Source organism: Larus michahellis, assembly GCF_964199755.1.
Source record: "Larus michahellis chromosome W unlocalized genomic scaffold, bLarMic1.1 SUPER_W_unloc_1, whole genome shotgun sequence".
NCBI classification, from domain to species: Eukaryota; Metazoa; Chordata; class Aves; order Charadriiformes; family Laridae; genus Larus; species Larus michahellis.
In genome coordinates this window covers 1690042-1706542 of record NW_027435888.1, presented here as the reverse complement: position 1 = coordinate 1706542, position 16501 = coordinate 1690042, and the positions used below count along the sequence as shown (strand labels likewise).

Here is a 16501-nt window from a genome sequence, read left to right as displayed (position 1 = left end):
AGTGCCGAGTACAGGGGGATGATCACTTCCCTACTCCTGCTCACCACACTATTCCTGATACAGGCTAGGATGCTGTTGGCCTTCTTGGCCACGTGGGCACACTGCTGGCCCATATTCAGGGGGCCAATTGGCCGATTGGCCAACTGGCCAATCAACCAACACTCCCAAGTCCTTTTCTGTCGGGCTGCTTTCGAGCCACTCCGCCCCAATCCTGTAGCGCTGCATGGGGTTGGTGTGACCCACGTGCAGGACCTGGCACTTGGCCTTGTTGAACCTCATACCATTGGTCTCAGCCCATCGGTCCAGCCTGTCCAGATCCCTCTGCAGAGCCAACCTACCCTCAAGCAGATCAACATGGCCGCCCAGTTTAGTGTCATCTGCAAACTTACTGAGGGTGCATTCGATCCCTTCATCCACATCATTGATAAAGATATTAAAGAGAACCGGCCCCAGCACCGAGCCCTGGGGGACACCACTTGTGACTGGACACCAACTGCATTTAACTCCATTTACCACCACTCTCTGGGCACGGCCGTCCACCCAGTTTTTTACCCAGCGAAGAGTACACCTGTCCAGGCCACGAGCAGCCAGTTTCTCCAGGAGAATGCTGTGGGAAACGGTGTCAAAAGCTTTGCAAAAATCCAAGTAGATAACATCCACAGCTTTTCCCTCATCCACTAAGCGGGTCACCTTATCATAGAAGGATATTAGGTTTGATAGGCATGACCTGCCCTTCACAAACCCATGCTGACTGGGCCTGATCACCCTGTGCTCCTGCATGTGCCGTGCAATGGCACTGAGGAGGATCTGTTCCATGACCTTCCCAGGCACCGCGGTCAGGCTGACCGGCCTGTAGTTCCCCGGATCCTCCTTCCGGCCCTTCTTGTGGATGGGTGTCACATTTGCTAACCTCCAGTCAGCTGGGACCTCCCCGGTTGTCCAGGTCTGCTCATAAATGATACCAAGTGGCCTGGCGAGCACCTCCGCCAGCTCTTTCAATACCCTTGGGTGGATCCCATCCGGCCCCATAGATTTGTGCACCTCCAGGTGCTGAAGCAGGTCCCTCACCGTTTCCCTTTGGATTACGGGGGCTTCATTCTGCTCCCCATCCCTGTCTTCTAGTTCAGGGTTCTGGGTGCTCAGAGAACAACTGGTCCTACTGCTGAAGACTGAGGCAAAGACTTCATTAAGTACCTCAGCCTTTTCCTCATCCTTGGTCACTATGTTGCTGGCCCCATCTACTAGAGGACAGAGATAATTCTTAGTCCTCTTCCTATTGCTAATATATTTATAGAAACTTTTTTTGTTGTCCTTGACAACAGAAGCCAGGTTTAGCTCTAGCTGGGCTTTGGCCCTTCTGATTTTTTCCCTACATAGCTTAACTACCTCTTTGTAGTCGTCTTGAGTGGCCTGCCCTTCCTTCCAGAGGCCATAGATCCTCTTTTTTTCCCGAAGTTGCAACACTAGCTCCCTGTTTAGCCAGGCCGGCCTTTTTCCCCGACGGCTTGTCTTCTGGCACATGGGGACAGCCTGCTCCTGCGCCTTTAAGACTTCCTTCTTGAAAATCATCCAGGCTTCCTGGGCTCCTTTGCCCTGGAGGACTGCCTCCCAGGGGACTTTGTGAACCAGGCTCCTGAAAAGCCCAAAGTCCGCCCTCCGGAAGTCCAAGGTAGCAGTTCTGCTGACCCCTCTCCTTTCTTCTTGCAGAATCGAAAACTCTATCATTTCACGGTCACTGTTCCCAAGACAGCCTCCAACCTTCACATCCCCCACAAGACCTTCCCTATTTACAAACAACAGATCCAGCAGGGCACCTTCCCTAGTTGGCTCTCTCACTAGCTGTGTCAGGAAGTTATCCCCAGCACATTCCAGGAACCTTCTAGACTGTTCCCTCCCTGCTGTATTGTATTCGCAGCAGATGTCCGGCAAATTGAAGTCCCCCACGAGGACAAGAGCTCGTGATCTTGAGACTTCTCCCAGCCGTTTATAGAATATTTCATCTGCCTCCTCATCCTGATTGGGCGGTCTATAACAGACTCCTACTACGATATCTGCCTTGTTAGCCCTGCCCCTGATTCTTACCCATAAACACTCAGTCTCATTATCACCATCATTAAGTTCAAAGCATTCATAACACTCCTTAACATACAGGGCCACACCGCCGCCTCTCCTTGCTTGCCTGTCCTTCCTGAAGAGCCTATAGGCATCCATGGCAGCACTATAGCTATGTGAGTCATCCCACCACGTTTCTGTGATGGCGACTACATCATAATTATCCTGCTGCACAATGGCTTCCAGCTCCTCCTGTTTGTTGCCCATGCTACGTGCATTAGTGTATAAGCACTTCAGCTGGGCTATAGGTCCTTTCTCCTTTTTACTGGCGGGAGCCGAAATTCTGCCACCCCCAGACTTAGGAATAAAGAGCCTGGTTACACCCCCTATCTTTTCCAAGTCTAGTGCCAGCATGCCACCTTCAGGCTTTTTGCTAGCAAGCTTGGATCTATCCCCATCCCCCTTCGAATCTAGTTTAAAGCCCTGTCAATGAGCCCCGCCAACTCTTGCCCTAAAACCCTTTTCCCCCTCTGAGACAGGTTTTTGCCGTCTGTTGCCAGCAGGCCTGGCGTCCTGAAAAGCAGCCCATAATCAAAGAACCCCAAGTCCTGCCGATGACACCAGTCTCTGAGCCAGGCATTGAACAGCTGGCATTTCCTATTAATCTTCTCATCAATCCTTGCAACTGTTGGGATAGAAGCAAACACTATTTGTGCTCCTGATCCCCTAACCATCCGTCCCAGGGCCCTGAAGTCTTTCTTCATTGCCCTCAGGCTTCTTCCTGAAATTTCATCGTTGCCTAACTGAAAAATCAATAAAGGGTAGTAGTCAGCAGGCTTAACTAGGGTAGGGAGTTTCTTCTGGACATCCTTAACTTTGGCCCCAGGGAGACAGCAGACCTCCCTACAGATTGGGTCTGGTCTACATATGGGACCTTCTACTCCCTTCAGAATCGAGTCCCCTACTACAAGGACCCGTCTTTCTTTCCTAACCGAAGATATTGTTATACGAGGCTTAATCCATCTCGGCCTCAGTGACAACTCCAAGTTCAGTAAGCTGTTGTCCTTCTCATCCTCCGGTTCCCTTTGCAGAACATCATATCCGTTCTGCAAGGGCACGTCGGATGGTGTGGGGGTCACCTGGGTGGCACGCCTGCCACGCCGGACAGGGACTTGTTGCCACTGGCCCCTGTCCTCTGAATCTCCACATTCAGCTGTGCTGCTAGAGGGTAGGGAGTGCTCTGTATGTGGAGCTCTGTCTGCCTGAGCTGCTTCTTTCAGGGAAGGCAGGATGCGACTCCAGTTATCTATCTCCTGTTCACAATCCCTTATACTTCTCAGACGACTTACCTCCTCACGGAGCTCCATCACGAGGTGAAGGAGTTCCTCTCCCTGGGCACACCTCCCACAGGTCTGCTCACCACTGCCATTCAACACAGGCGCAAGAGCAGGGCACACCCTGCAGCCTGACACCTGGGTGGCAGCATGTTCCCATGCAAGCTCCGTCTGAGTGGCCACATCGGAGCTGCTCAGTGCAGAGCTCAGGGATAGCATGGCCTTCTGCCGAGTTCTTACCATGACGTCCTGGTCAGGTCGAGAGACTTCCAGTAACTTACTGTTCAAGGAGCTTCGTCCTATATGACTGCTCTCGCTGGGGTGACACCGCCCAGCTGCCTGGGTGCTGGGTGCGCAGCGGCCAGCCGCTGCGCTCCAGGACAGTCCGTTTAGAACTGCCAGTGAGTCGTTGTCTCCGCCCCCGCCGCGTCAGCAGCCCACCCCCGAGCTGCCGGTTCCGCCACGAGGCAGCCGCTTTTCCCAGCCACGAAACCCCTCAAAAGAGCCTTTTTGCCGGCCTTACCCGCCGCGATCCCCTTCCCCAGTGAGGCCTTACCTGCACTGGAGCTGGTCTCCTCCTCGACTTGTGGGGCTGGAGGAAGGCTCCTTCTAAGCCGCAGATGTGCAGGTCCAGGGCAGGGACAGTGCTCTGGCAAGAGGTGAAGGAGCAAGCAGGGCTGGGGCAGGCTGGAAGGCGGCAGACGGGCTCCGCAAAAAGCAGAGGGAGAAAAATCACTGCTGAAGCCCAGGGCTGAACCAGGCACCTTTAGATCTTCAGTCTAACGCTCTCCCAGCTGAGCTCCTTCAGCCCTGCCCCAGCAGCCCTTGTCCCCGGGCCACCCCTGCCGGGCCCCAGGCTGACACAGACGAGGAGTGCTCCTCAGGGAGGTTCCCAGGGGAAAGCTGTGCCCAGCCCCGGACAGAGGGGACCGGGCCCCTCCCTGCCTCCAAGCCCAGGTGGGCTCCAGCTTTGGTGGAGGCCACGTTACGCTGGGCGTGCCAAGATGTGTGTGGGCCTCCTACAAAGGGGACAGGAGTGAAGGTAAGTGGGCAGGGCAGGCATGTACAACTGCAAAGGCTGAGGGCCAAAGAAGCATAGGATCGATGGAAGACCTTATCACCTGGAAAGCCTCCTCCCACCCATTTTTACCCTTGCTGAACTTTGCTGCTTCATTCCCAGCTCCTCTCCCTCCTTCCCCCTGAGCAGTGCAGGGCGATGGGGAATGGGGGTCCTGGGCAGTCCATACCAATTCCTCTCTGCTGCTCCTTCCTTCTACCACTTTTCCCATGGGGTCCCCCTTAGTGGCTACAGTCTTTCGAGATAAATCTGCTACAGCATGGGCTCTCCTCAAGCTGAAATTCTTTCAGGAAATATCCAACCTCTCCAGTGTTGGGTCCTCCACCAAGTGCAGGGATTACCTCCTCCGCTGTGCTCCTCTCCTTAGGGTGCAGGGAAATACCTGCTCTACTGTGGTATTCTCCACAGGCTGCAGGAGACCATCTGCTCTGGCACCTGGAGCACCTCCTCTCCCTCCATCTTCACTCACCCTGGTGTTTTCAGGGCTGTTTCTCACACTGGTTTTTCCCTCACTCCTCTCCCACTCGAGCCCTTGTGTCCTTTCTTAAATACACTCTCACAGAGGTTCCACCATCCTCATTGACGGGCTCAGTTTTGGCCAGCAGTGGGTTTCTTGTGGAGCCGTCTGGAACCAGCTCTGTCTGGCACGGAAGCAGCCCCTGGTCTCTTCTCACAGAGGCCCATGCCTTCAGCCCCACCACTACCAAACCCTGGAGACGGACACCAATTCCACAAGCCCTGGCTCTGCACCACAAACACTCTGGTGTGAGTCCTCACCCCGCATGGGCACACGGTACAAGCCGTACTCCGAGGATTTTTCCTCCTGGGCACTTTCCAGCCCAGCCCAGCTCCCTCCAAGCTCTGCCACCTCCCCTGCCCTCTCTCCATCCCAGCCCAGTCTGCGCTGGCCCAACAGCAGAGCCTGCCCCAGGGTGCTGCAGAGCTCTGGGCACTCACTCCATAGCCACAGCCCCTCTGAAGGGCACCGCAGCTGCTGGGGGGCAGAGGAGGGTCAGCCCCAGAGACGGGGGGCATTTGGGCACAAGGCAAAGGCAGTCAGTGGGCCCCTGTGTCCTCCTCCCCAGGATGTTCTGAGGGGTCTGCAGCCCCTCTGTGCCATCCCCTCTCCCCAGCCCAGTACAAGAGCCCTGGCCCTGGGGATCCTCAGGCAGCTCCTGCCGCCCCAGTGACAGAGTGGCACTAGGACAGCCTGCCCCAGGCTGCTGCAGCCAGAAAGGTCTTCTCATCTTCCGTTTATTCAGCCCTGCTGCTGATGGGTCTCAGAAAAAGAAGTGTTAGCTGGTTCATTTTTTGTTTATTGAAACACACACTGACGGAAAAACGCTTATTGACTCTTTGTTTACATAAATATTTTGTGTCACAGACGAGAGGTGAAAAGTTAAGGAGGAGGGGAGGAATAGTGAATGCTTGTCACAAAGATACAGGGAATCCTTTGCAGAGGAAGGTACACAGTCTATGGCTGATGAAAAAATGTCCAATCAGTTTCCTCAGGGCATCCTTGAGCTCCTGGTTCCTCATGCTGTAGATGAGGGGGTTCACTGCTGGAGGAACCACCAAGTACAGAAATGACACCACTAGATTCAGGAATGAAGAGGAGACAGAGGGGGGCTTCAGGCTGGAAAACACCCCGGTGGTGATAAAGATGGAAACCACGGCCAGGTGAGGGAGGCACATGGAAAAGGCTTTCTATCTTCCCTGCAGTGAGGGGATCCTCATCACAGCCCTGAAGATCAACACATAGGACACCACAATGAAAACAGAACATCCCAAAAAAACAAAAGCACTAACCACCAGAAGCCCAACTTCCCTGAGGTACTCTGAGTCTGAGCAGGAGAGATTGAGGATCTGGGGGATTTCACAGAAGAACTGGTCTAGGCCATTCCCTTGACAGAGAGATATTGAAAGTGTTTTCACAGTGTGCAGCAGAGCATGGAGAAAGCCACTGCCCCAGGCAGCTGCTGCCATGTGGACACAAGCTCTGCTGCCCAGGAGGGACCCATAGTGCAGGGGTTTGCAGATGGCAACGTAGCGGTCATAGGCCATGACGGTGAGAATATAAAACTCTGCTGACATCAAGCTGACAAACAGGAAGACCTGGGCAGCACATCCCGAGAAGGAGATGGCCCTGGTGTCCCAGAGGGAGTTGGCCATGGCTTTGGGCAGAGTGGTGGAGATGCAGCCCAGGTCGAGGAGGGCGAGGTTGAGGAGGAAGAAGTACATGGGGGTGTGGAGGCGGTGGTCACAGGCTACGGCAGTGATGATGAGGCCATTGCCCAGGAGGGCAGCCAGGTAGATGCCCAGGAAGAGCCAGAAGTGCAAGAGCTGCAGCTCCCGCGTGTCTGCGAATGCCAGGAGGAGGAAGTGGGTGATGGAGCTGCCGTTGGACATCGCATCCCTTTGTTCCCGAGGTACTGCCAAAGGAGGAAAGCACACTCACAAGTCAGGACAGCTCTGAGCAAATCTCTTCCCATTGCCTGCCCTTCCAAACCCAAGCCCCGGAAACACACTTTGCCTGTGTCCTTTTTTCCAGGAGCTTTCTGCATTGCCCTTGTTGGAGCTCTCATTGTTGCTGGCCAAGTGTGCTGTGAGGAGCAGAGCTCTGCTTGTGGGCTCCCAAGGAGTCATCCCTGCTCCACAGCAGCGGGGATGTGGGAAAGGGGTTACAGCTTCTGCCATTCACTAGTTACCTCATCTGTGATCCACTTGTACGCAGAGGAGCTGCTCAGCATATTCCTGCAGGAAAACCTCAAGGAAACTCCTGGTTGTCCTAAAGCTGCAGTGACATGAGCAGAGCCAGCTCACTCCTCAGCCTTGTCGGGGGGTAAAGACAACACAGCTTTTGATTCACTCCCCCCTGACCCTCTGAAGTGGGATAGAGAGAAATGGGAGAAAAACGAATAAAAATCTCATGGGCTGGGATACAGACAGTTTGATAGACCAGTAACGAGAAAGAAAATAACAATCATTGTAAAAGAATATAGGAAGCCACAAGTGATGCAATACAATTGCTTACCCCCCGATGCCCATCCCGAGCAGTGAACACGGATTCCTGCTGCCCGGCCAACCCCCATTTCTGTACTGAGCAGGACCAGCCCAAGGCATTTTAATGCCCTCTCTGGTGGTTTTGGTGCTGAGTACATGAAGCTCAGACACAGGGGAAGCTGATGAAACCTCTCCAGAAGTCAACGTCAGATGCAAACTCCAAAGTTTCTTGGAGCGTTAATGGGTCCCACTGAGGGCCATTACTGCCAAAGGCTCCTGGGGGCTCATTCGTTGTAAAACTGGAGGCAGTGATGGCAGGTAGGCAAAGGCAATGGAGAGGTGTCTCTGATGCTGGCTAATGCTGAATGTGTGAGAGGAAGGCAAAGGGCCAAACCCTGGCCTCCAGCCCCTGGGAAGGGAGATCATGCCCCACAAGCACAGCTCGGGGCTCTTGCTGGGGCATTGTGATGGGAGGACGTGCAATGCCAAGGGCAGAAAGACAGAATGACGGCTCCCGGGTGGGGAAGAGGAGGCGCTAAGGCCCTAGTGCTGTAAGGATAAGGTGTCTTCTGGTAGCCTTGGTGGCACAGACAACAGCCACAGCCAAGAGGAGAAGGACATAAGCACTGTTGGGGGCTTTCAGCCTTGCCAACTCCCTTGATCGTCTCCACCACAGGCTGTGCTATGATGTCCCACATCTGCTCCTCTTCCCCTGCAGGCTGCAGACATCCCCCCTGCTTCCCCGTCTTGCTCTCCCCTCAGCATCTCACTGCCTTTACTCATCTCTCTCCATCGTCCTTGGCTGTTCCTGAAACACAACGCCTTGGGCTGATCCCAACTCCCTCTGGGTGATCTGTTGCAGCACAGTGCTGCCCTTGCAGTGGTATTTCTTTCTCCTGGTGTCCAGTCTCCACCTCCCAAGCTGCCCTTTGTTGCATTATTTCTTTCTCCTGCTGTTTCCCACCAAAGGAAAGATCCATCGTCTGTGAAACAACCTTTCAACCGGGTTCAGGCTATTCCAGAGAAGCCCAGGTCCCTCAGCCTCTCCACCAAGCACATGTGCACTGGGCCCTAAAGCCCATCGTGGCAGACCTCCTCTGGACACTCTCCAGGTCCTCTCCACTTCTCCAAAATGGGGAGCCGCACACTGGGACACAGCTGTGTGCGTTGGGCCACAGCAGTGCTGAGTCAAAGGGGAAGGTGACTCAAGTTGCCTGGGGGGCACACGCTCCTCCTCCTGCAGCCCCGTAGGCAGCCGGCCCTGTTCATAGTGAGCGTGCACCACTGGCTCATGAGGCGTCCCTCAGGGTGCCCAGCCCCGTCTCCGCAGGGTCACTGCTCAGCACATCAGGTCCCAGCCTGTCCTGCTGCATTGGGGTTATTCTTCCCCGGGATGCAGGACTGGCCACTTCTCCTTGAAAAACTTGAAGACGTTTCTGTTGGCCAAATCCCAGCGTTTCACCAGCTGCCCCTGGACTCAAGCTCCATTTGGTCACTGTTAATGTTTGTGTGCAGATGGTCACCCTGATGCTTGCTCCCCAGGGCTCGGTATTGGGCCAGTTCACTTTAAGATCCTTATCAATGATCTGGACGAGCGAATTGAGTGCACCCTCAGTAAGTTTGCAGATGACACCAAGTTGGGTGGGAGTGTTGATCTGCTTGAGGGTAGGAACACATTGCAGAGGGATCTGGAGAGGCTGGATCGATGGGCCAAGGCCAGTGGTATGAGGTTCAACAGGTCCAAGTGCCGGGTCCTGCACTTGGGTCACACCAACCCCATGCAGCTTTACAAGCCTGGGGAGGAGTGGCTGGAGAGCTGCCCTGCAGGAAAGGACCTGGGGGTGTTGGTCAACTGCCGTCTGAATATGAGCCAGCAGTGTGCCCAGGTGGCCAGGAAGGCCAACACGATTTTGTCCTGTATCAGGAACAGTGTGGTGAGCCGGAGTAGGGAAGTGATCGTCCCCCTGTACTCGGAACTGGTGAGGCCCCACCTGGAGTACTGTGTCCAGTTTTGGGCCCCTCACCACAAAAAAAGACACGTAGGTGCTGGAGCAGGTCCAGAGAACGGCAACGGAGCTGGTTAGGGACCTGGAGGATAAATCTTATGAGGAGTGGCTGAGGAAGTTGGGGTTGTTCAGCCTGGAGAAAAGGAGGCTGAGGGGAGACCTTCTAACTCTCTTTAACTCCCTGAAAGGAGGTTGCAGAGAGATGGGGCTCGGTCTGTTTCTCCAAGTAAGAGGCTATAGGACAAGAGGAAACGGCCTCTAGTTGTGTGACGGGAGGTTTATACAGGATATTAGGAAAAGTTTTTAAACTGAAGTGGTTATTAAGCATTGGAACAGGCTGCACAGGGAGGTGGTTGAGGCACCATCCGTGGAGGTATTTAAAAGACGGACAGACATAGTGCTTAGAACTATGGTTTAGTGATGGCTTTTGTCAGAGGTAGGTTGATGGTTGGACTAGGTGATCTGAAAGGTCCCTCCCAACCAAGGCAATTTGATGTTTCTCTTCTGATTTCATGCCCTTTTCCACTCTTTTTCCACTCTCAAGTTCTTCTCTTGGATCATCCTCATCCCCTCCCATACAAAGAGCCAACTCTTTTTCAACGTTTCCTTGTTGGTCCTTCCCTTGGTGTTTCTGAGATGGTGGCAGTGGCACTTTCCCCCTTCCTCATGACGTCCATGACACTAGTAACCCCTTTTCTGACCTCTGCTGTCCTACAGCTACTCAAGTTGTCTTGTTAGAGGAACCACGACTCAGCATGAGCCATCTGCACATGCAATCTAAATGCTGACGTGCTGGAGCTTCAGTGCACAGGGACCTTGAGACACCTGGGGACGTGGCCAACAGAAACCTCCTCAAGTTTTTGAAGGAGAAGGGGCAAAGTGGGAGAGGACGAGGTGAGGAGTGAGTCTGAGGAGAGGGGCCTGGGCATTTTGAGGGATGCCATATGAGCCTCAGGTAAAGGCTCAGCACCATTAAGGCCAGCTGCATATGGGGTGGTGTTAGAAGGACTGCGGTGACCCAGACAAGGGCAGTTATTGTCCCCCTTGACTCAGCACTGGTGTGGCGACATCTGCTCTCATAGTGTCCCAGCATGCCATGGATTTGAAGGGATGTTTAAAGGTCATGTAGTCCAATCCCTGTTTTTTAGGGACATCTGCGACTCAATGAGGATGCTCAAAGCCCTACCCTACCTGACCCTGAACACCGCCAACGATGGGGAATCCACAACTTCTCTGGGCAACCTTTTCCAGTGTCTCACCACCCTCATTGTGAAAAATTTCTTCCCTATGTCCAATCTAAATCTGCCCTCTTTCAGTGTAAAGCCATTGCCCCTTGTGCTGTCATTACTGGCCCTGGTAAAATCTCTCTCTCTCTCTCTTATAAGCCTCCACTGTATACTGAAAGGATATAAGAAGGTCTTGGAACTTTTTTGTTTCCATCTTCAACAACTTCAACTCTCTCAGTTTCTCTTCCTAGGAGAGATGTTCCGTCCCTCCAATGATTGTTGGTGATCCATCCCTTGACCCGCTCTAACAGCTTGAGGCGTGAGGCATGTGGTGAGGGTTTCAGCTTTGGCGTTAGTGTTCAGGGAAGGGCTACAGATGAGAGCTGCAGGTGAAGGATTAGGGTTAGGGTCCAGGCAAAGGCTTAGGGGGACCTGTGTCGTGCCGAGTCTGAGGGGCAAGAGTGTGGAAGGCACTCAGCGTGTATGGGCCCTGGTGGTGAGCAGAGGGAAAGCTCATGTGGTGATGACCAAAAGCATCCCCATTGCAATGAGCTGGGGATTAGCACTGGGCCCCTTGGCTTGACAGGGCACAGCCAGGGGGCTACAGCACACAGGATGTCTCTGCCTCCTTTCTTTGTCACCCTGAAATCACTGCCTCTGGTTTTCTGCTCCAATCATCCCCCAGGGAAGCACGCTTCAATTTCCTGAAGCAGCTTCGTCACCCACAGCCCTCAGCAGACCCTGCTGAACCTCCAAGGCTCTTTATTCCTGCCAGGGCCCTCCACACTGCGTGACTTTCCCCTGGGAGCTTGTTAATGTGAAGGAACTGTAATGAGTTTATTCTTGCATCTCAATTCACCCTATGGTTGCAAGGGGACTTTGAGGAGAGACTGTCTCCAAGGAAGAGTTTTGCTAGAGTTTGCTGGAGAAGAAAAGTTTTGTTTAACAAGCACATAATGTAACATGGGCAGGGACATGACTAGAGACATGAGTTGGTGACAAGGCTCTGGGATGGAAATTTGGCCAAGAATAAGGCAAAGTTTACTTAATCTGCCATACTGTCTCTTTAGCCAACTCACTAACTGTGCATATATTTAGAATTTCCTATCAATCTCTCCAACGTATTTCTTTTATGTTGATGGTTTGAGGAAGGTGGAGCTTATTGGAGGCTTGGACTTGGCATATAGTGGAGGAATGCATTGGGTTTCTTTAATTAATTGGTTTCATTTTGTCCTTCTGGCTGTTCAAATTGAATAAGAATCCCTTGTCTATTTACAGCCAAGTCTGCGGGGGAATCGGGCAGGAATTGGTGCAAAGGAGCTGTGAACATTCAGCTGCAGACTCAGCGCACAAGTCTGATGTAGGAAAAGAATGCAAGTCCCAGGCAGCCCCAAGAGAAACGGTGGGGAGGAGGAGGTGGGGGGGCAAGTTGTCTGTACAGTGGGGGACCTCGAGGAGATGGCAGTTGCTACCTCTCCGGTCCTCCTTAGGAGACCCTCTGGTTCAGTATCAGTTGGAGAAAGCTGCAAGCATTTCCTCTGGAAAAATAAAAAGACTAATGGAAAGCCCTTTCCAAATGAAAAATTACCTTTTTATTAAGTGCTTCTTGAAACCTTCCAGTTTAAGTAGACTCCTGAGACCTCTCCACTGAGCTGTACCAGGCTAGAAGCCCTGAAGAAAATCATGGCAGAGCTGTGGCTCCTTAGGGCTTTCTGCACTTTAACGAGCCCCATGGGGCATTTGCTGCTGAGCCCAGGAATGCCAGATACTGAGAGGAGCTTGAACAGCCTGTGCAGGAATTCAAGTCCGAAGCAAACGCCAAAGTGTCTTGGAGCATTAATTGTCCCCACTGAGGGCCATGACAGACCAAGCCTCCCCATGGATTTGTTCGAGCAGGCAACTGGAGGCTGTGATTACAGGGAGGCAAAGGCACTGTGCAGGTGGAGCTGATGCTGAGTAAAGCCTTGATGTATTTTATCCCGCCAAGCGGCCAGCCCTGGGAAGGGGGATCCTGTCCCTCACACTGGCTCAGGGCTCCTCCTGGGGCAGTGAGGTGTGGGGTAGGCAATGCCGAGTGAAGGACAACGGCACCACACCTCCCGGCCTCCCTGGGGGTGTGAGGAAGCAGTGAGGCCCCGGTTCCATGAGATTAAGGTGTCTCCTTTCAGGCCTTGGTAGCAAAGACAACAGCCACAGCCAAGGGGACAAAGACCTGCAGGCTGTGGACACCCAACCTCTTTCCTCCCCTTGCTCCCACTGGGGCATCTCCTCGCCTTTCCTGACAGCTCTTCTTCCTCCCTGCCTGTTCCTTGGAACACCCAGCGTTGCGCTGATCCAGGCTCCCTCTGGGTGACCTCAGCAGTCACAGCACTGTCCTTCATGGGACATTTCTTTCTCCTCATGTCCAGTCTCGTTGTGAATGTTGATTTGGGATCCTGCCCAACTTTGAGGTGGCAGCAATTTCATGTTTATTAACACAGGGTTAAGTTGTATGGTGTTAACATTAATCACCTGGCAATTATCAAAATGATTTAACAAAATTTGCTATAACCACCACAGCGACTTATTTAAACATTCAACACTGCCACAATTTCATTTTTGTTGACAATGGGATGGCCTACACAGCACCAGGCTTGCTGGTATCAAATGGGAGACACCGTTCTGAAAGGGGGAAGAGGGTCTTTGCTCAAGAGATTGTGGGGCTGATCGACAGGGCTTTAAACTAGATGTGAAGGGGGAGGGGGATGATAATATCAGGCTTGTCTGTGACCAGCTGTGGGATAACACGTCAGGGTTAGGGGGACAGGGCACTAGTAAGGGCCTCTGACCTGTTGCCCGGAGGCATGCTGGGGACACTGCATCATAGTCAAAGTCTTACAGAGATGAGCCAGGGGCTTCTGAGGTTGTTGGAGTCAACAGGGAAACACCCATGAAACACCTCAAGGTGATCTCCTCTAAGAAGGTAACACAGGCAACAGCCCAGCTGAAGTGCCTCTACACAAACGCACGCAACATGGGTAACAAACAGGAGGAGCTGGAAACTACCATGCTGCTGGAAAGCTATGACCTAGTGGCCATTACTGAAACCTGGTGGGACGAATCCTATGGCTGGAGTGTGGCTATCAATGGCTACAAGCTGTTGAGGAAGGAGGGGCAGAGGTGTTGCCCTCTCTGTTAAGCAAGGGATAGAGTGTGAAGAGATGTCCCTAAAGAACAGCCAAGAGGAAGTCAAAAGCTTATGGGTAGGCATTAGAGACCGAGGAAATAAGGGGAACCTGGTGGTTGGTGTCTACTACAGGCCGCCTGATCAAGGGGAACCTGCTGATGAAGCCTTCTTCCTGCAGCTACAGGAGGCATCACGCTCGAAGGCCCTCGTCCTGCTGGGGGATTTCAACCACCCTGACACCCGCTGGAAAAGTAACACAGTGAGCTGTAGACAATCCAGGAGGTTCCTGGAGTGCCTCAACGATAACTTCCTAAGACAGGAAATAGACAGCCCTGCCCGAGGGGATGCCATACTGGACCTGACAGTCACCAGTGCAAGTGAGATCATTGGAGATGTCAAGATTGGAGGCAGCCTGGTGTGCAGTGACCACGCACTGGTGGAGTTCACAGTGCTAAGGGATACGTGTCAGACAAGGGCGTAGTCAGGACCTTGAACTTTAGGAAAGCAAACCTCCGGATCATCGTAGAGTTAGTCAATAGGACCCCCTGGGAAATGGTCCTCAGGGACAAGGGGGCAGAAGGGAGCTGGCAGATCTTCAAGGACGCTTTCCATAGAGCACAAGGGCTCTCGATCCCCAGGTGTCAGAAATCAAGCAAGAAAGGGAAGAGACCATCATGGCTGAGTTGGGACCTGCTGGTCAAACCAGAAAAGGAAGGTTAAAGAAAGCATGCCCTCCCTGATGACTGAGAATGGCAAACTGGTAACAACAGATGAGGAGAAGGCTGAGGTTCTCAACAATTGTTTTTGCCTTAGTCTTCACTGGCAGCCTCTCTCCTCACACCTCCCAAGTTGAAGGACTTCAAGACGGGGACCTGGGGGACAAAGTCCCTCCCACTGTAAGTGAAGACAAAGTTTGTGACGACCTGAGGAACGTGAACATACACAAGTCCATGGGGCCTGATGCACCCCAGAGCCCTGAGGGAATTGGCTGATGTAGTTGCCAAGACACTCTCCATGATATTGGAAAAGTCATGGCAGTCAGGTAAAGTCCCCGGTGACTGGCAGAAGGGAAACATTACAGCCATTTTTAAAAAGGGTAGAAAGGAGGACCCTGGAACTACCGCCCTGTCAGCCTCACCTCTGTGCCTGGGTAGATCACAGCACAGATCCCCCTAGCAGCTATGCTAAGGCACGTGGAGGACAGGGAGGTGATTCAAGAGAGCCAGCATGGCTTCACCAGGGGCAAGTCCTGCCTCACCAACCTGGCGGCTTTCTCCAATGGAGTGACTGCATCAGTGGACAAGGGAAGAGCAATGGATATCCTCTGTCTGAACTTCTGCAAGGCCTTTGACATGGTCCCCCACAACATCCTTCTTTCTGAGTTGGAGACTACGGATTTGATGGGAGGACTGTTCGGTGGATAAGGAACTGGCTGGAGGGTCACATCCAGAGAGTAGTGGTCAATGGCTCGATGCCCAGATGCAGAGGGGTGAAAAGTGGTGTCCCTCAGGGATCTGTCTTGGGACCAGTGCTGTTTAATATCTTCATCAATGACATAGACAGTGGGATTAAGTGAACCCTCAGCAAGTTTGCCGATGACACCAAGCTGAGTGTTGCAGTTGACAGGCCAGAGGGAGGGGATGTCATCCAGAGGGACCTGGACGACCTGGAGAGGTGTGCCTGAGCAAACCTTATGAAGTTCAAGAAGACCAAGTGCAACGTCCTACACTTGGGTCGGGACAATCCTGGTTATCAATACAGGCTGGGGGATGATGTGATAGAGAGTAGCCTTGCGGAAAAAAGCCTGGGGGGTACTGGTAGATGAAAAGCTGGACATGAGCCAACAATGTGAGCCTGCAACCCAGAAGGCCAATCGCATCCAGGGCTGCAACAACAGAACTGTGGCCAGCAGATCCAGAGAGGTTATTCTGCCCCTCTCCTCTGCTCTCGTGAGACCCCACCTGGAGTAGTGTGTCCAGCTCTGGAGCCGTCAGCACAAGAAGGATATGGACCTGTTGGAGCAGGTCCAGAGGAGGCCACAAAGATGATCTGAGGGCTGGAGCACCTCTCCTACGAAGACAGTCTGATACAGGTAGGGTTGTTCAGCCTGGAGAAGAGAAGGCTATGAGGAGACCTGATAGTGGCCTTCCAGTACCTCAAGGGGGCCTACAAGAAAGCGGGGAAGGGTCTGTTTGCAAGGGCATATAGCCATAGGACAAGGGGCAATGGTTTAAACTAGAGCAGGGTGGGTTGAGATTAGACATTGGGAAGAAGTTATTTACCATGAGGGTGGTGAGACACTGGCCCAGGTTGCCCAGAGAGGGGGTGGAGGCCCCATCCCTGGAGGTGTTCAAGGCCAGGCTGGATGAGGCTCTGAGCAACCTGATCCAGTTGAAGATGTCCCTGCTTACTGCAGGGGGGGTTGGACTAGGTGGCCTTTAGAGGTCCCTTCCAACCCAACACATTCTATGATTCTGTGATTCTAAACAGACATAAAGGCTAACCAATATAATTGAGATGTATCTCTTTTTGCAAAAAGTAGCGCATTATTGGTACCAAATGATCTTTGAAACCTCAAAGGCAGGTGTTTCTATATTGTAGGTGGTATTGTAGGGGACAGGTGGTTCATATTGTAG

General features: G+C 52.9%; 1 protein-coding gene and 1 pseudogene across 1 annotated transcript in view; one reads left to right on the top strand and one right to left on the bottom strand.

Moving 5' to 3' along the window:
- The window catches only part of LOC141736700 (scavenger receptor cysteine-rich type 1 protein M130-like), a 114530-nt gene that overhangs the window by 46472 nt on the left and 51557 nt on the right, over nt 1-16501 (top strand). The window lies entirely within an intron of this gene.
- On the bottom strand, nt 5896-6873 carry LOC141736645 (olfactory receptor 14A16-like; annotated as a pseudogene).